The sequence below is a fragment of the Candoia aspera genome, chromosome 1 (assembly GCF_035149785.1).
Source record: "Candoia aspera isolate rCanAsp1 chromosome 1, rCanAsp1.hap2, whole genome shotgun sequence".
In the NCBI taxonomy this organism is placed as follows: Eukaryota; Metazoa; Chordata; class Lepidosauria; order Squamata; family Boidae; genus Candoia; species Candoia aspera.
Window position 1 is genome coordinate 319,329,423 of NC_086153.1, and position 20,285 is coordinate 319,349,707.

The following is a 20,285-nucleotide window of genomic DNA, read 5'->3' on the forward strand; positions in this document are numbered from 1 at the left end:
TTACGGCAATCTGATCCAGTTCTACATGTGATCTCCCCAAATCACAGAAACATCCCACACACAAATAACAAAAAATATTAATACTGCTTATATTAGGCCAGGGGCCAGCAGATGTTAGATGAAGATCTTTCAATAGATCTGCTAGTGGTTTGCAGAAGTGTCTGAACAATCGATGGTTTAACCAAAGCACCAGCAGAATATTTTCTACCAATGAAATTAGACTGCTGAAATGAAGAAAGGGTAGGAAGAGGGACCACATGTGAATATTCATCTCCAAAGGATTGTAATCCAGAGGATTATAATCTCAGTTCTGATACAAAATAACATGCCTCAGCTGAACATATACTTAGAAACACTTCTTTAAAATCTATATATTTTGGTCCCACTTGTTCTATTAGTATTTTGCTCCTGGCTGTGGGTGCTGGATCAGAAATCTTTCTTACAATTACATCGGGGTCCTAGTTTAAAAAAAAAATGCTGTTCCCACTCTTATAATAGGCATCCTGCATTTCTAGAGCCAGATCAATATAACAGCAATTCAGAAAGAGGATTCTGGCCAAGTTTAAGAAGCAAAAGAATGTGGCTCCCTCTCTCACCCCCAATTATCCATTTCCAGATCTCGATATCATTGAATTTTAATAAAATCAGTACTGACTGAAACAGAAATCAAGCATGCTAGCAAATAAAGGATTAAGCATAGATGGTTAATGCTGCTGAATATTCAAAAAGAGGGGTGATGTAAATGAATCAGTATTTTTAATGACTATGAGTCTTTTAGACCTTTCTGAGAAGTAGCTATCCGCCCCCAAACCCTCACTTCAGCCCAGCCAGCATATTACTCTCTTATTGTCAGTCTACATTTCTAAGGAAAGGTGGCATAACTTAGCAGTTAAAGTTAGTCTAAATATATACATATAGAAAACTGAACAGCCAATAAGCGCTTCACACCAGGGCTCATGGCTTATTAGAAATCCTGGATTGCCCTGTTTTGATACGGGCACCATCGCTGTGCAGCCAAGCAGCCTCAAGTCCTAAATGCTACCACGGAGCATTCTGCAATATAGCTGAAGGTGACTTGCACCTTTGATCTCTCCCACGTTTGCACATCAATGCATCACTTTAGCATGGTAATAAGCCATTCAGGGATCCAGAAACAAAACGATCCACATGTCTTTCTTAAAAACAAACAAAAACACCCCACTCATTTCATTTTATAAATAAGCAGTTGAGAATTTTGCTCCAAGTGGCCACTTGAATAGCCCACTCCATAAATGGCATTCTCCGGAGAATAAGGCACAATATGATACGAATGCAGTTCTTTGTAATAAAGGGACTGAGAACGGCATTCTTGTACCATGAACTTCAGCCGTTTTCTTGTATCCGAATAGGCAGTCCTATAGCATGGGCTTTCCTTAAGATACTCATAGCGTTCACGCTCAGTTTCCAGGTGAATCTTCCGCAACAAGTTGTTAATCAGCACTGAGCGGCGGAGATAGAGCTCAGGATCTTCAAGAAACTGGAGCTTCTGCAGAGAAAGTTTCAAAATACAGGTCCGATCTTCAGGTAATATCAGGTGCTAAGCAAAAAGAAAAAGTGGGAATTGTCAGGGATGGCAGAAAATACATTTAGCACAGAATAGGCCTATAAGAGCTGAGCTGCAAAAACATGGTTGACCACTAGATGGCACCAAAGAGATACAAAAATGCTTACAGTTTTCTGCCATCTAATAATTCAAATTTTTGCAGTCCACACTTCTAACCCAGGCACAGAATCAAGTTGGAAACTTAGTTAATGTTCAAGTACACCAAGGTAACCACATAGAAATGCCTATCATCTGAACTGACCATTATCCATTGCAGGCGGGGGCAATGCTTCTCCCCTCCTTTGTGGCTCCTGTATGACCCCAGGGATTGTTCTGCAATTTACTGCTGAAATTCAGCACTGCAATTCGCTGCTAGAATTTAGCAGCACAGTTTTAACTCTCTTTAAAAAGGTTATTTTTTTCAGAAAATATTTTATGGAAGTTGAAAATATTTTATGGAGCTTGTGTGAAAATTGGCCAGGAGGGCTGTAATTCCTTATATTTCCTATCCTGCTTGCCTGTCCTATCCAGTCCCACTTCTTTGAATGAAGTCTCTGCCAGGCTATTTGAGGACAAGTGTAGTCCTCAGCCCAGCAAAAGATGCCCGTTCCTGAGCTATTATATGATGAGGCAGACATGAACTCATCCATAATTGGGGAGAGCAGTTTCAGAACAAATGAATTATTGAAGTAATGGATCACACTAGATTCAATTTCCATTTCCCGAAAATGAATACTGAGGAGCCAAGGAGTATAGATCAAATTCTTTTTTTCATTATTTCACCCTTCGGTCATTTGTCTCTATGCAGGGCTTACGTCTTTCAGTTGTAGTAGAAGCTTCTTTTAATAGATGCGTAGTGGCAACTGTAACTTTATTTCCACTGAATCCCCCCAAATGGTTCTTCAAATAGAAACAGAGAAAGAGAGACAGAAAAGAAAAAAGAAAAAATGGAAGTACCAGTGGTGGCCACCATATTTTATGGTGACTGCCATAAAACAATGAGCATAGTTCATCAGTAATTCATCAAGGTTTTCCATCAACAATGGAGTGACCATAGTTCAGTGGGAGAGTCCAACTTTGTCTTAGGGCCGATTTTTCCATAATGTGGGACAGTTGGAAGATGTTGTCCCTACATACCTAGCCACTACCACCAGCAGGCCTGGTGCCACATTAGCAGGTTTACAACTTCTGACAACACAGAATACAAGTCCTTTCTCATGAATTGGGCCAAAAGCCTCATCCCAGGGGAATAAAAATTGCATCACTTAGAGGGGGGCGGCTATGAAGACAGAAGCCCTGAAAGCTCCCACAGAGCCCATGGGCTGAGCTAGACAATGTGGCCCAGGAGGCCTTGCAGGCTTCATTTCCACAGGACACCTCCATGGCCTCTTTTTCCTCCTCCTTATTGATCAAGACCATTTTATCTCATCAGCCATTAGTTCTTCAAATGTAAACCCAGCACAATTGGCATGTATAAAGGTAATTTATGTACATCTCAATTTAGATCAAATTCATGTTGAAATTGGTTGCTTTTAACAACTAAGCACACACTGCAAGTTAGGAAATTCATCTATATTAATTTCAGCTTTGTTATATTATCAAAAATATACTCACTTTTGGAAAATACCCTGGGTAATCTTGATGTAAATCTTCTTCTTCTGCATATTTCCTCTTAAAATAGGCTACTTTCGACGTTGTTAAGGTATTTGTCAGTCCTTGGCTTAGATATGCAAACAAGAAGGATTCATCGTTATTTTAGCAGCATGACAACTTCATGATATCATAGCATTTTACAATGACTTCCTTCAAATCACAAGACATATGTTTGCATTGATTTGAATGTTAGAAGTGATTAGTTTTATTATGATGGTTGGGCTCTTTAAAACCCATACACATATACACGTAACAGTAAGGTGTGAAGAAAGTTCATTAAAAAGGAAAGCACAACGTGGTGCTCAACTTTACATGTGGCCCCTAAGCAATAATATGGTGGGTTTTTTTCACAAAAAAGGGAAGCTTAAGGCCCTCAAAGGATTTGCAAGGCAGTTAAAGACAGACTATAATAATGGACACACATACAACCATAAATACTCAAGCAATCCAGCAGTTGAAGTATACGAGGGTAAGTCTCTCCCTTGTTCTTTGTGAAGGCAGGGAGTACAATTTTCCAAGTGATCATTGGTTCTTTATACAGTCTCAGGCTGACAGGGACTATAATGTACATGTTCTTCATTGCTCTAAATGACTTATGAGCACTGCACCAAAAGTACAGCGAACTGCCCACATACATCTGTATTTGTTCCTTATCTGCTGAACAGCACCTTATGCACTGAGGGAATGCTAAAAGGCTCCTGCTTTTTTTGGTGCAAATTGTCTTGCTGATGGATTCATGAGCTGTTTGGCCTTAATACTTATTTTCTACTGTCAACAAAGCCTAGTGGTGCATAAACAGATTGACTTCATTGTCCACCCAGAGTCCCTTTTGGGAGAGATGCGGTGATAAATTTAATAAATAAATAAATAAATAAAATTGTTGTTTAAAGTGTTTTATAATTCTGTTTTAAGGAAGAGCCAGTTGTACTGCACAATATGATCTTGGACAGTCATAAGTAGGACCACAATGACATCATGAACATCATTATATTGGCTTGCAAATGATGCAATTACATAATTGTATCAATTGCGTCATTTGTACAATGCCTTCATAACGTGTGTGGTGTCAAATCCACCACTTCGCCTGCTCCCCCCTGGGGTTGCCCATTATTATTTTGTTTTTACATGTGAAATACAACTTCTGTATAATTCAAAAGCTTGCCTCTGGCATTCAAAGCATTTAGTGCACAGCTCTTACAGCTTCACTCACAACATTGGGTTTTTTCCACAGCTATATATTTTTGGAGTACTTTAATACACTCATCACAAGATGGCAGTGGTACCACACTGAAAATCCAAGCAGTCCTCATGCATGTTCAACCTAAACCAGTGTTTCTCAATCTTGGGAACTTTAAGAAGTGTGAACTTCAACTCCCAGCATGGCTGGCTGGAGAATTCTAGGAGTTGAAGTCCACACACCTTAAAGTTGCCAAGGTTGAGAAACGCTGGCCTAAACTGATCAACTAATAAAAATTGTGTAGTCTGCTCATTCAGTTTTGCCTCTTTCTTCTACTTTTTTCCCAATTTCAGCATACTTTCCTTTGCCTTCCTTAAAGCTCTGAAGCTTTCCAGAAAGCTCTGCAATCCTTTGGTCTACTTGGATATTTTTTTTAGTTGACCTATTTAATTTTTACAACATGAATATGACAGCCTCTTAAAAAATGACAGCTTGTTTTAAAATAGGTGCAAGTCTTCTGGACCAAAAATGACAGTATCCCTACCAACTGCATTACAAAGAAGCCTCATGTTAACCTGCAAAAAGAAGTTAGTGTTTGGTTCTTCTGAAATTATTGTGCACTGGTTATTGCAAGCCTCAGTGTTTACAGGATGTTACAAAGAGGTGACTTTAAGTGATTGGAAAAATAAAAATATCTTATCTTTTAGTCTTTTAAGGCCCTCACTATATTACAATCATGATTGGTTGAAGGTTGTTGTTTTTTTCCTGGACTATTTAATAATGATAAATGTTGAAACCAGGAGTAGAGACCCTGGGGGATCACCTCCACTGTAGTCAAGCAAGTCTTATTTGTGATTTTTCTTTGAATGTCTAGATATAGAAACATGAAGCCTTTTTCAAAGTTTCTGGGCAAAAAATTCTAGCCAGCTGAAAAATGTTCCAATTGCTTCCCACAATCAGTTTCCAACTGCTAAGTTCCTTTACATGGCAACCAATCTAAAACTCTGCCCTTGGTTATCTGACAAGAAAGACATTATAAAAGAAGTTATGAAGCAGAAGCCGTAGGCATTTCCAGGCGTTTCTTGCAAATGGAAAGAGAGGGTTTGGAGCCAAACTTGAAACTGATTTCCAAGACATAGCCATGTTGACATCATGGAATATATGACTATGTTCTTGGCAGTATGGATACTTCATAACCCACGTAAAGGGTAAATTTCATGGATGTCCTTGCTATCTAATTTGTTGGTGATGGTCCACCTCTGTTACACTTTGCATTTGCAGTGTTCCACTGGGGAAAAGCAAGGATGAAATTTCTTCTCCTATTTCAAAAACCTGGGCTGTCAGATTAATACATGATCAAGACATAATCATTGTTTTTCAGTTAGGGAAAATGGGTTGATTGCTTCTATTTACATGAAATTGAGCATTCATATGCTCGTGTGTGTGTGCATGCACGCGTGCATGTGTATACACACACAGACACACGCATGCACATAAATGTAATTATTTTAATTTCTTAGATTGCACCTGGCTGGATGTCACATGCAGGGATTCCTCATGGTCCAGAAGAACATGGCACTTATCAATGCTGGCTGCGTGGATTGAAAATGTCAGACCTACCCACTATTAATAGAAGCTGGCCCTGAGGGACTTATGATAGATCCATAGGGACTAATAAGATTCTACCTTAGTTTGATTGCAGACCAGAGATCTCAATGCCAAGACCATAAACTTGTCATTTATGTAACCACAGCACCACAGCAAGTGATGAGCATTACAGTTCAGAATGCTGTTCATTGTTAACATGGATGAAGAAAATTCAGCCCTGTTTCAGAAAACATGGATAGGCCACATGGCCACATACACCTTCTCTGGCACCTCAACGCTCCCTGTCCCACTTGACTATTCTTTTTTCAATAAATATTTGATAGCTGCAGAATGCTAGATCTAGTGTCATCTTTATTTCCAAGAATGCCTCTGAGCCCCACATAGGCTTCACGGGGAATTTTAAAAATTGAGTGATTGCAGTCCAATGTTTCATTTGCAAATGTGCTCACCTGCCCCCCCCCCAAAAGACAGAGGTAAGCTAGGCTGGGAGGCTAATGGGAATGACAGAGAACCATCCCTCTCCTTTGTCTTCTAGCAAATGGAGGCTTCTGCCCACCATGGCAATCATTCTGACAATAAATAAGCCCCTCCCCATTGTAGCATCTCCTGAGAGCACCAAGGACTTGCTACCCACATTCCAAACATGCCCATTTGGCCCCAGAGGATGGCCTATCCCTGCCATAGGGTCTTGGGGAGTCAGGAGGCAGTAGCAACATCGCAGTGAGTCAGCAAATGGATCTGAAAAAAACACTTGAAGGATAATATTCCTGTTTACAGCTTCCTCTCAAGCCACAGCACTGGTCTCTCTGGGCTCGTATTTCCTGCTTTGATTAACAGTAACTTTAAACTGGTGTGAAACTGAAGGAAATGAAGAGAAATCCAGTCCTGATCACTGCTGGAGAGGCTGCAGCAGGAAAACAGACTCAAGGCCTAAAGAAGGGAAATAGTTGGGCTTCATATATCACAGGTTGCTCTCATTATGAAAATGGCAATTGGGGATGGATGGGTTTATTTCTGGTTCATAACAGCTTCATAGCCACTTGGTTATAAATTAATTCTATCATGGTTTGGGCAAATATTAATTTAAAAACTGCATGAAAGTATACTTAAACAGTACATGTTTCCTAAATGATATACTTTTTTAGGTATTTCCCTTACCCCAAAAATACACATTTTGAACACATTTACTCAACATATAGCAAACATTTTGTGCACATTTTGAATCCAAGAATTACACTGTAAAATCTGAAGGATAATTACATTCTAAGCTGCATATTAGTCCAGAATGTTTGAACTAGGTCAGTTCACTTAAAAATGAGGACCAAAGGCCACAATTCTTCATGCACTTACCTGGGATTAAATCTCGGCGCCAAGGTGAAGATAAGCACAGATGTAAAACGTATGTATAAACATCCCCTGAAAAAGTTTTAATGACATGCGCTGAATACTTTTGACCTTCTCATTCAAGAGATAAGTTTAAGTGCTCCTGTAAATTTAATTAAAGGGATATTAAATTAAAAAGCCAGTTTGTGTAGTGGTTCTGGCATTGGACTAGAGATCCAGGTTCAAGTCCATCCTCAACTGTGGAAAGAGCCAGTTATTCTCTTTCCGCTCAACCTTCTCATTAGGCTTATATGGAAATATGAAATATGTGAAATGACATCTGCTCCTTAAACCAGTGTCTGTTGATGAAATTGGGAAATACTTCCTCAGCAGGCAGAATAGATCTATAGGACATCTTCCAATGACACTTGAAATGGTGTGTATCATTCCAGCTGCCCAGTCTCCAAAATGACTGCTAATCCATCTAGATCAACATTATCCATACAGGCTAGCAAAAACTTCCCGGGATTTTAGATAGGGATATTGTTGTCAAGAGGGGACGCGGTGGCGCTGTGGGTTAAACCGCTGAGCTGCCAATCGGAAGGTCGGCGGTTCGAAACCGCGCGGCGGGGTGAGCTCCTGTTGCTCGTCCCAGCTCCTGCTCACCTAGCAGTTCGAAAACATGCCAATGTGAGTAGATCAATAGGTACCGCTTCGGCGGGAAGGTAACGGCGTTCCGAGTCGTCATGCTGGCCACATGACCCGGAAGTGTCTATGACAACGCCGGCTCCAAGGCTTAGAAACGGAGATGAGCACCGCCCCCTAGAGTCAGACACGACTGGACTTTACATCAAGGGAAACCTTTACCTTTACCTTTATTGTTGTCAAGAATTGGGCCTGAGATCTCCTGTCAATGAGCTGCAATGTTTCTCCATAACAGTCCCATTATAATTGCTATTATAAAACTTTATACCATGTCAGATTTACTCATCTGTAGATTTGCCCACTCTGTCTATTTTAATTCAGTTTCCCAGAAGAATTACTTCACTTACTGGTTTTTAAAAAAATCACTGCCACTAAAAACGTAGATGCTGGTTTGTAAAGGGGTTACAGATATTTTTAGTGAGGAAACCTATATGTAGCTGTTGAACTGAGAGCTATAGCATTCTGAGTACTGTATGGTGGGTGGAAATAACAAGGATGTGTTGTGGATGATGAGAGCATCAAAGTGGGGAAGATTGCTCTAGGAAATAGATGGCTGTCTTCCTGTGATGTCCAGCTGGAGACTTTCTGAAGAAGATAAACTCTCAGTCTGTTCTACCTAGTGATATACAAATCATCATTTTTTAAAATCCACTTTATTTTCATTTCAATTTGGCAGTTTTCTGCAAAGATTTTTATGGATTAAAAAATCAGTCGAAAATGCCATTGTCTCTTATAATCACATTTCCTAACATTCAGAGCCTCATGTATCCATTCAGTGTGGTGTAGTGGTTAAGGTGCTGGGCTAGAAAAGGGGAAACTCAGGTATTAGTCCTGTCTTGGGCACAGAAGCCAGGTGAGTGACTTTGGACCAGTCACTCTCTCTCAGTCATCATCTGGAAAGTTGAAAAATATCCATCTACCAACCAGGACTGGACCAGCGTAATAGATGTATACGATTCATTTAAAATTACACCTTTCCTTGCCTTCCTTCTTTGGCTTATAAAGTTCTGTGTCTCTGTACATTTAATATACATTTTAAAACAAGATCTATATCTACCACAAATGTATCCAACTTTCTGTAATGTGGCTTTTTTGTGTAGTTTTCCATTGGTTTAAACAAGGCAAGGAAAATCACTGGCCAGTTTTCATATGATGCTGATGTCTATGTATTGGCAGTCCAATAGGGCTGAAATGCCAAATTTTGCTTCCAGAAAAAACTGTGGTATCACTTCTTCCAGAATAACAAAGCCTATGCAATTATGGAAAATGATTTGAGCTAGTTCATAGACACCACATAATAGGTTGGGAATGTAAGTTGCACTGATTGGTTCCAAACCACAGTGATACATACTGATGCAGTCAAGAGTTTACTCAAAATTAGGAAGGATAATTTAGAGTGTTATTGGCACATTGAAGTTCTGGGGTGTGATAAAGCCACTTGAGTGGCTTATATGGAACTGTCTAACCTACTTGACCCATGTGCTTAAATATTAGTTTTGCAATGTGGTGTGGCCCTAAAGCTAAGCAGCAGAAGAAGGCTAGGTTAGTGGTGTTGAGGTAGACAGGAGATCAGCTGGACCTAGTAAAGTGAGGGTTGGATATATTCAAAATAGATAGAAAAATGGATAGACATTTGCCAGGCATGCTTTAATATGGATCCCTGCACCGAGTACAAAGTTATACCTGATGGTGTAACTGGCCTCTTCTATTCTATGATTCTACAAGAGTCCAGCAGGAAGCCAAGGAAGCAGAGAGGTTCTCTGGTTCCCTCTGAGCTACAAATTCCTTAGACTAAGAATTCAGCCCAGAAGCAACAGGTTTAAAGGAGCATGTAAGACCGTACTAGTTAAAGGAGCATGTAAGACCGTACCAATCTTACACTAAAGGAGGTCTTAAAGTTCTTACTACTAAAGGAGCATGTAAGAGCATACTAGTTTTTCTGGAGCACATACAACTAAGTTAGGATCTCCTTTGGGTATCCACAGTGCCACCACAGCTCAGTGAAGACTGACCATGAGACAAGTTGCCATGAGAGACAATATAGAACTATCTTCCCCCACCTGGCACTCTGCAATATTTTTAACCACAATTCCCATCTTCTCTAGCTGGAAAGGTCAGTAATCAGGGATGATAGATTGCAATACAACATATCTGGAGAGAATCTGTTGGAGAAGGTGGGCATAAGGAGTAAAACATCTGATTGCTGATGGCAGTATCTTGAGATTGAAGTTCCAGACTCCTACAGAGACTTACAATACCAGCGCTTTGTTGTTTCTCACTTTAATTAAACCCAAGCAATATGTTGTACCTTGTTTTGCCAAATCAATCCACAAAGTGACTTCTTGCTGTGCTTTCAGTAGTTCTAATGAGTTTCTGTCTTTGCACAGGCTTAGCTAGCATCGCTTCCCACACAGTTCTGCTGAACAAACACCTGTTAAAATGAATCAAGGGAGGAGGAAGAAAGGAAAGAGGGAAAGGAAAGTGAGAGAGGGAAGTATACAAGCACTCCAAAGCAAATTTGGAGGGGGGGGGGGAATAACCAGCAATATCCTGAAAGCATCTGCTATCCTAGGCCTTGCTTACTGCATCCCTAGGAAATGGAAAAAAAGTCATATCCAAGGTTATTGAAGAAACTTCCAAAAGAAAAAGAAAATCTCATGTTGACCAGTGAGGGCAAGGGAAAGCAAGGGAAAACTGCACTACAAATCAGGTATCCTTGACTGTAAATAGAAATTACTTTCTTTTAGTCTGCAAAGCCATGGACTACCAAAGAGTCTAATTTTACAAAGAAATTACTGAATTGCAAGCTAAGCCTCATGCTTTATTTTGGGGTCAATTCTGTTAATATATTTAGTATATACTAGACAGCCCTATAACCTGTTGGGTCATCCTTTGAGAGAAAGGTAGTGTAGTTTGATGTGACCAGAATGAACAGCCTAAATTTTAGGCTGGCCATATTTTTTATTCCAATGCTGGACAGTCCCGTGATCTTCTAAGAAGAGTATATATCATAATTAGAAAGATAATTGTAGCAGCAAATGAACTTCAATAATAAGTCAATATTTACTTACCTAAATAGATAAACAGAATGACCATGGGCAGGCAAAAAAGCAGTGGGAGCGGGAGTGACTTCCAACTCCCTCCCGGCTTCCCATTGACTTTGCTTGTGGGAAGCTGGCAGGAATCGTCAGAAATCATGTGACTGCGGGGATGTTGCAACAGCCACAACTTTGCAAATAAAACTGGTGTGAACATGGTGGAAATTTCAGTTCCACAGGAGTAATGGGTCCTGGATGTTTTATGCATTCTTTAAGTTAGTGGATTTTAAGTACCTTGATTCAAAAATTATTGCAGTATAAAGCACTGTTTGGGCTAACTTGAGGGTACAAACAGACAAACAGATAAACACAATGAGAGTTTTAGTAGTATATAGATATGACCATGGCAAAATAAATGATTCAGAAAGACCCTCCAAAGTATATCATGAGAAGCATATTTCTGATCCCTCTAGCTATAAGAGGGGAAGGCTATAGCTCAGTGCCTTTGCTTTGTGGGCAGGAGATCAGTGTTGTATGTATTCAATCATCAGTCTATTCTGTTTAATTTCTGGAATAAAACAGACCACATGAAAATTCACAGCTGTGGGTGCCCTCAAGAATGAAGAGGCCAGATACGTTGCTAAACTAGAGCTACAACTTTATTAACCTATAAAGAAGGATTTTTGTCACAGAAATACCGTAGCTCTTTTCATAAGCTTCATGCAGCCCTTTGCTTAAGGACATCTCCAAGACCAGTCCTTTATCCCGGCTACATCTTCATGTACCAGGATAGGCATTTCTCAGCTGGAATGCCTTAAAATTCAAGGACCATCCATTCAGGGCATCCAACACTTTTTTTCTTTCCCTTCTTAAGAGACATGTCACTTCAGGGTTTATTTTATTTATTTATTTTATTTTTCCAATTTGTATGCCATCCATTTCAAAATGACTCTTGGCGGTTTACAACTGAAATACATAAACGTTGAAAAAGCAGCTGAATAAAACTCCTAAAAATTCTAAAAAGCCTGGGTAAAAAATGGCAAATGGTAATAAGGAGGAAGCTAGTTTCAATGACAATGCCAGTATCTTCTAAAGAGAAGACAAATTTTACTGTTGATATAAACAAATCCCATGCTTAAGACCAAGGACACATGCTTATGCTTCTTATTCCACTGTTCTGCCCATTTTCTAACCAACCTATCTTATTTAACCCTTCATTGCTCATCAAATTATCAGTTAGCCTTTCCTCCAGAGAAATTCAATACATGGATGGATGGATGGATGGATGGATGGATGGATGGATGGATGGATGGCACCTCTAGATGATCTTGGTGCTTATGGCACCAAAGACTGCAACCAGCAATGCCCATCCTGATTTTTTTCCTGGGCAGGACAGTCAGGACAGATTAGGGAGGAGGGAGAAATATTATCAGTTTGCTTTTGAATATGAACTAACTAATTTCACATTTTCAGACTGATACAAAAATGGAAAACCAGTTATTCAAAATTGGTGCTTTGGAGAAATTGTTCAAAACAATTTACAATTTATAAAACAAAGCTGTGTACATTGGGCAAAACTGCTTATTCAGGGAAATGTGTACCCTAATGCAGACAAACTAGTGCAACATTTTAACAAAAATGCTCAATTTTTACGAACTAAGCTTGATAAATCATGCAAGGACAAAGAACCAGGAAATATCAGTGTCAGTGCAGGCTTCTAGAAGTTCTTCTGCCCCATCCAACTGCACCAACATCACACCCAAACATATGTCAAGTTTCTGGCACAAACATGCTCACATCCCCTTGGGAACAGCCACACTGGAATTGTTTCCTAAGCAGTTGTCCCTCACATACACATCTCTGTATGTATATTTTCTACTATTTGCATTTTTCTATGCAGTTCTTGATCCAAGAACTATATTGCAAAATTTAGAGAAGTATGCAATTAGAAGGATGTGCACGTGAGGTTGTTCACTTCAAAATGCAGGCTAAACTTAATTTTCCCTAAATCTTAATTTCAGGGAGCATGGGATAGCAAACTCACCACCACCACCACAGGCACATCACTCTGAGCAGGGGCATTCATGGGGTGAGGAGGAGGAGATGGTGCACAAAAACAAAAATGGCAGCTGCAACCATACAATTGATGCCACCATGTTGACTTTTTTAATATCCCACCACCACAGCAGATGGCCCAGCCTCTGAGACTCTTGAAAGCCAGTGCCAGTCAGCAAATAATGCCTGCTTAGGTAGACATTGCACCAGGCATAAGACAGATACATGGTTTTCTAACATTTTTAATAACCCAGCTACATTTTTGTGCCTCTGAATCCTCAGTTCAAGCTTCCATAGTCAAAGGTTCTTCCCTGCCTGTTCTATGATCTTGTTCCTATTTTGCCATAGACTGCTATGCACCATTTCTGGCATGTTTCTAAAATGATTCCTATCTCTATCATTGTGGCTTTTGCAGTTTATTTTATAACGAAGTTGGAAATTCAACCCTATAGAGCAGTATCTATTCTGCTATCAGATTAAGCAAAAGGATTTTGGAGTGGAAGTGAAGGAAAGAATTCAATCCAGGATTCCTGATTCCAAGCTGGCAAAGAGTCTCAGCCACTGTAGAGCAGCTGCAGCTTCCCCCAACATTGCCTTCCTGTTCATAGCATCCACCCTATTTACAATGCAGCACATCTGATCTATGGCAGCTGGTTGGGAGAGCGGATTATAAATCTAGTCAGAGAATGGTCAGGACGGGCAATCACTGACATCACATTCAATGCTAAAGGACATTAAAAGATATGAGTACAGTCCAGCTCTGAAGCCAGTAAGCTGAGCTCAGGGAGATCAGGAAGTTTCCTAGGCTTGACCCGGCAAGACTGAGAAATGGGTTGCTTCCTCAGGTGGTGGACATTTCAGCCATGTGCCTAAAGTTTAATGGCATGCTTCTCACCTTTAAAAATCCAGCTTTTGCTGGGTAGCTTTGGCACTGCTCCGACTGAGATGTTGGAAGTCAAGTCAAGGCATAGATTGGATTCTTATGCAAGAAAAAGCCTCCTGACTTGAAACATGCAAACCATAAACTCATAAAAAATGTAGTTTGCTCAGAAAACCCTAAGAAATCACAGATTTAGGTACTGGATTTTTAAAAGGTATTTCAAAACCTCACCACAAAAGACAATTTGGAGTGAAAAAGAATTGTGGCTTGCCAAGCATGAAAACCAAGGATATAAGGAAAAGCAGAAAGGGGAGAGGGAATTAAATCTGTGTGTTGAATGGGATGTTTTTTAATGACAAATGGGATGTTTTATGAAATGGCTACAGCCAAGCAGGCCCTTCAAAAATCTGAAGAGCCAAGAAGATAGAAAATAGCGGTGGGGGAGTGTTGATACAGCTCACTCGTGATCAGTGGGTTTCATTTGGTACAAGAACTGATTTCTCCTCCTCTTTGTTCTAGCTATCCTTTACCAAGGGTAGTAATTTTGGCTTGGGTTTGGGTTCAGTTCCTTGGCTTCAGCCACAACATTACAAAGGGCTGTTCATTCTCCTAGAGAACTTTGCAGGGAAACAAAGCCATGGCTGTGCTCTAGCCCTGAAGAGGGCAGCTCTGAGAAAGAACGAGGAGAGATTTGCCAAATCAATAGGCACATGAACTCTTCAACCTGAAACTTATTGATTGAGAAGTAACTCCCATTGATTTTAATAGCACCACTTAAATGAGGTTAGGAGATCAGTAAGCAGGAAAATGTTCCCTATACATAATTAATATAAATTGCAAAGAGCCTTGGATGTGGCATCACAATCTATCATCTGGAGGAGGTTTGGAAAAGTCTATGAAACCCTTCCAAAGTGATTAACACATATATTTTGATACAGTGAAGCCCCTTATATTTTAGGAGGCATGTTGGTCTCTTCATTAATGCTCCAAGATATGGTATGGTCCAATGGCACCTTGCCAGATGCATTAGACCAAGTTTCTTCTAATCCACCCCCTCCCCTTGCAATAATGGTCTGCCACTTGTCTAAAACAAATCATCTTGTTCTTTACCCCTGCATCTGACACTGGGAGGAGTCTTGTCTCCATAGGCAAGGAGCTCATTTTATTACCCCATTCTAGAGCTGTTCATGGAGCCCATTGAATAGCTTTATGCATCCATGCTGATGCTATGCAAAAAAAAACCCCAAACTCATAATGTATTTACTCTCAACATGGGTTTTTCTCCCAGCATAGTTTGAATGTATTAAGTGCACAATTGTGATACACAGCAAAGTTGCCTGTCCTCTGTGGTTTGTAGTTAAAATGAATTTCCTTTCAAAATGACTCCCAAGAAGGTTCTTCAATAAACATTGACAGGGCATGCTGCATAGTCTCCTACTATTTCTGAACATGCTGACCGTTCATGGGAAACTTAATTATTCCAGTCACAACATGGGTGAAATGAGTGTGTATGCAGCACATATCCTCATCCTAAAATCTGCTATCAGCTACTTCTTGGAAGGGAGAGTGTTGAATCCAAGTGTCATTTCCCCATCCCCAAACAACTTGTTCTTGGAATATTAGATACCAGCTTTAAAGAAAGGCACTGAGCTGGCAAATCAGCTTAGAGAAAAACCATTCAGCACCTAATTTTGCATGCAGTTGGTCATCCATGCAGCTGTGTTCCTAGCTAGATCAGACCAATATCCTCATTTTGGATATAGTATAATATTTTTAATTCAGTGTTTGAATTGGATAGTGGGGCTTAGTTGATACTACGGTCTTCTAGGTTAGACTTCTTTCCTATCTTCTGTTCAATGTTCTGTTGCATTTGGCTGAATTTGATGGTTGGTTTGCAGTGGGATTTAGACTCCAATACTATCTGACACAAGACATGGAATGCCTCTCTGGTTCTGACAGCTTGTGAAGGTTCACATTTGATCCCTGCCAAAATTAAAAGAGTGAAGTGCTCTCAGTTTGAATTTCAAATAAACATTTAATGGAATGCTAGCATTCAGGATTTTGCAGGAATATTGCTACATGCTAAATTTTGCAGTCTTAGGTATTGGTTCTTTAGTTTTTATTCCACCCCTATTAAAGCTTTAAATTGAATTCTTATTTAATTTATAATAACATGTGAAAATTTTATGTGTGTGTATGTATGACTAATTAAATCCTGCATAATAAGTAGCACGTACATAAGAAAAGTTTATTGTTATGCCATTCTGGGACTTGGAACCCCAACACAGCTGCAGGGCATCTGATTGGTTAAGGGTATCATAATCTGTAAAACAAGCCTTTGAAGCAGCTCAGGAATATTGCCCGTTACAGTAGGTTAAATGCCAAGAAAGCCCCCTAGCTCAGATTTCCCCAATGCGCTCCCCAGAAGTGTTGGAACTGCAACATCCAAAATCCCCAACCAGCCTACCACGCCAGCTGGGAATTCTGGGTGTTGTAATCTTGACACATCTGAGGATGCTAGTTGGCAAAGCTTCTCTTAATTCAAAAGTCAAAAGGGATAGTTATCTTGTGGACCCAGGGTGCCAGGTGACCCCTTTGCTTAGGGCCTCTTCTGACCCCACCCCTTGAAAATATGTGGTATTATTTCCATTTTGAGTGAGAAACCATCGAAAAGTATAGAGTAAGCCCTAGATATATCACAGGTCAAAAAGAGAGATCCCCAAACTCTCCCCCAGAGCCAAGACCCACCCCTGTATGTAATGCAGGTTCCCCTAAACTGTGGCTCTCAACCTCCCCCCAAATGATAGATGTGGACTTTAGTCACAAAAAGGTGTCCCACTAAGCCATGCAAATTATTTCTCTTGTCTATGTAGATCAGTGTTTCCCAACCATGGCAAGTTGAAGAGGTGTGGATTTCAACTCGCAGAATTCCCCAGCCAGGATGGGTGGCTGGCTGGCTGGCTGGCTGGGAAATTCTGGGAGTTGAAGTCCACACCTCTTCAACTTGGCATGGTTGGGAAACACTGATATAACTAGATAGAAGACAGAGTTATCTAGATACGGATCATACGATTTGAGTGTACCTCCATGGAAGAAGCATAGTTGTCAGGATGAAACCTGTAAAGGAGCAATGCATTTTAAAATATTCTACTAACATGCCTCCTTGGAGCTAAATTAAAACGTTCTATCACTGTAATTAAATTTATTGGCATTGACCCTGAAAAGAACAATGCTACAAAGTTATGAAAACTTAAGCATTTCCTACACAGCTAAGTCCTCTCTAAGCGATGCCAAGGAAATACACACCGATAGCATAGCACAGGGAATATATACAGTATACCAACAAGTTGCCCCATGTTGGCATACGTATGCCACCTGCGAGAGGGAGGCTTGCTCTGACAGGCAGCTGTTGCTTGTACAGGTGAGAACTGTAGTAACCTTGCAATGATTATTTTTCAGGAGGTCCAACTCTAGAAGTAAAGATTTCCCCGATGTGGTGCCCTCCAGACACGCTGGATCACATCCCCCCATCACAGCCAGGGATTATGAAAGAAGTTGTCTGATACATCTGGAGGATGCTAGATTGAGGAAGAGTGTGACTTGACACCCCGCCCCCGCCAAAATAGAAGAATAAGTCAACGTGAAGGGGAAAAGAAATCTTCCTGGAACCGTTCTCTCTGTACGGCTGCATCTCCCTTAAGTGCAGAAGCAGAGGCGAGGACAGGGTATTTCCTGCAAGCCACCAGATGAGTACTTGACAGCCACCAGCTGAATTAAAAGAACAGCAGCGTGAAGAACTTCTCAGATGGATGCTAATCTATTGGTATAAGGCAGGGAGAGGGGACAGGAGGGAGAAGGGCCCTTCTGTCCCACATCTGAGATCCTGCCTGTAAAGGGACCGGGGGTTCTAGGAGCTGAGGTGTTCGTGGGATGGATAAAATACCCTTTACAGAAAAAGGAAACGTGGCTGGGGTGTAACAAGAGCGCCTTTGGCAAGCTGATAATGGTCACCGCCTTAGGAAAAGGCGCCCCCCCCAACACGTGAGCGCGCCGAGACGGAGATCCCCGCTGCCAAAGAAAACGACCCTGAGATGCAGATGGGCTTCGTCTCTGCTGTGTGTCCACCCACCCCACATAGAGAGATACGGGAGGACACCTTTCTCGTGCCTTTATCAGTTTGTACCCAAGGCGCCTTCGTCGCGTGGCGAAGCTACTGGTTTGTGCTCAGAACTCGGCGTATGCTCAGAAACACTTTGAGACGGACCAGCAGGACTTTGCGCGGGGCTCAGCCTTGGAGAATGTCCAGCGTTCCAAGCGCGCAGCCTCCGCTCCTCTCACCCCCCTGCTGCTCAAAGCATCTCTAAGCGCGCAAGACCAAGCGGGTGGGCGGGGGGGGGGGTTGTGTGCAGCGCCCTGCCCTGACCTGCTTACCTTCCCAACGGCGCACATGCCCAAGGGGATGGCTGATGCGAGGGCTCGGCTGGTCTCTTCCCGCTCCCGTCGGCCAGCTTCCTGCGGGTCCCTGCGGCCACTGGCGAGTTCATCGCCTCCTCTCTTCAGAAAGCAGAGAGGCGGGCGCCCAGATGTTCCCTTCCTTCCCGGATTGGTCCAGAGGGAAAAGATGTTAGCTTGTTGCTAGGCGCGTTGCTAAGAGCCAGTGACGCTCTTTTCAGCATCTTCAGAGCAGCTCCAGCGGCCGCTCGGAATGTCCTGCGGAGAACTGGAAGTGGAAGGAGGCGAGGGCTTTGGGGAGCGGGAAGGAGCAGGGAGCCAGGCGAGGAGGTGAACGGGCCCACTGGGAAGCAAAGGGGGGAGAGGTGAGGCTCCAGGACAAGCAGTGGCCAAGCAGGCCCATGGGGCTGTGTGTCATGTTTGTCTTTGGGTTTCCCTGCATTGAAACATTGACCTGAAGAATTGCTCAGAGAGCAGGTGATGAAGCTGCCTGCAGAAAGATGCAGCTCCATGTCCACCCATGGAAGCTTGATTGATGGAAGGATTATGGATTATGCAGCCATGTCTCAAAGGGGAAGCAACTTCTGGGTAAGGTGTGTGGTGCAGTCCACATTAGGATGCCAACAGCCTCTGCTGCATGGAAGGAGAAGGCTGGTTCCAGATCTATGGAACCACAGAAGCTGCAAAGTGAGAGGGAGCCATGCATGGCCATATATTGTAAGCTGCCCAGAGTCGTCATTGAATGAGATTAGGCAGTGGATAAATTTTATTTATATATACATACATACATACATATATAATGTATATATATAATTTATATAAGTCATAAGTTATATAAGTTCAAGAAACTATTGATATAATTAATTATAATGATATTCATAGTTCATATAAGTTCAAGAAACTATTCTAGCAGGAAATCCACCATATAAGTTCAAGAAACTATTCTAGCAGGAAATCCACATTTTTTCCCTACAGAATGCTGTTCAGCCTCTGCTTGCAGACAAAGCCGTTATTTAATTGGTACAGTCCATGGTTCAATCCTAGCTAGATATTTCCTATACAAGATTGAGAAGAATTCCAGCCAGACTAATCAAGGACATTTCCTTGTTTGAGGTGAAGCAGGAAATGGGCTCCCCCAGGCAGGCAAGTCAAGATATATAACAGTCAAACCCATCAACTTATTCTAGCATGTCAGGAAGAAAATGCAACAAGGATCTCTTGCTATTTAATGACAGCAAATTAAATTAAAGTTGTTCCCCTTCTCTGGTACTTCCTGGGCTTTCCCTCCAAGAGAGGATGAGCAATCTTTTATTCAACAGGAAGGATGTGCAGCCTGAAAATAGAAGGGCATTTGATGCTGAATGGCTCCCCAGTTCAACAGGCCTCGGCTGTCCCTGTCATCTGTCTCCATGTGCTGTCCACTATTTCCCTTTTCATCTGCTTGATTGCAAGGGATTATGGGGAGGGAGCTGCAGCCTCTGAGCACTTTTGAAATGTTGCATCATTTGGGTAAACAGTTATCCTTCAGCAGCATCAGTACAAACCCTGGGAAATGGAATGAAGGCTTATTAAATGTATGTGCCTGTTGTATGGTGGGTGTCATCGTCCTGGCCTTTGTTTTGATAGATGCTGTCAGCTTTCTTTGATCAAGTCATTTGGAATATCTTTTAGTAACTAATAAATTCGGACTCAGCTAGGTAGCAGCCCCAAGCTGACAGGCGATCTCAAAGAGCTAATCAGAGTTGCATCTAGTTAGTAGCTGGAAGGAAGACCACTAAAGAATAACAGAGCTGCAGGCTAGATGGAAAATCA

At 41.4% G+C, this 20,285-nt stretch overlaps 1 long non-coding RNA gene across 1 annotated transcript; it reads right to left on the minus strand.

The window, feature by feature from the left end:
- Positions 1–413: 413 nt before the first annotated feature.
- On the minus strand, positions 414–18,562 carry LOC134490693 (uncharacterized). Its single transcript, XR_010067242.1, has 4 exons — positions 18,453–18,562; positions 10,357–10,479; positions 3,197–3,302; positions 414–1,576 (listed from the first exon to the last, which is right to left on the minus strand). It is a non-coding gene; the product is annotated as an uncharacterized LOC134490693 (long non-coding RNA).
- Between the last annotated feature and the right edge of the window lie 1,723 nt (positions 18,563–20,285).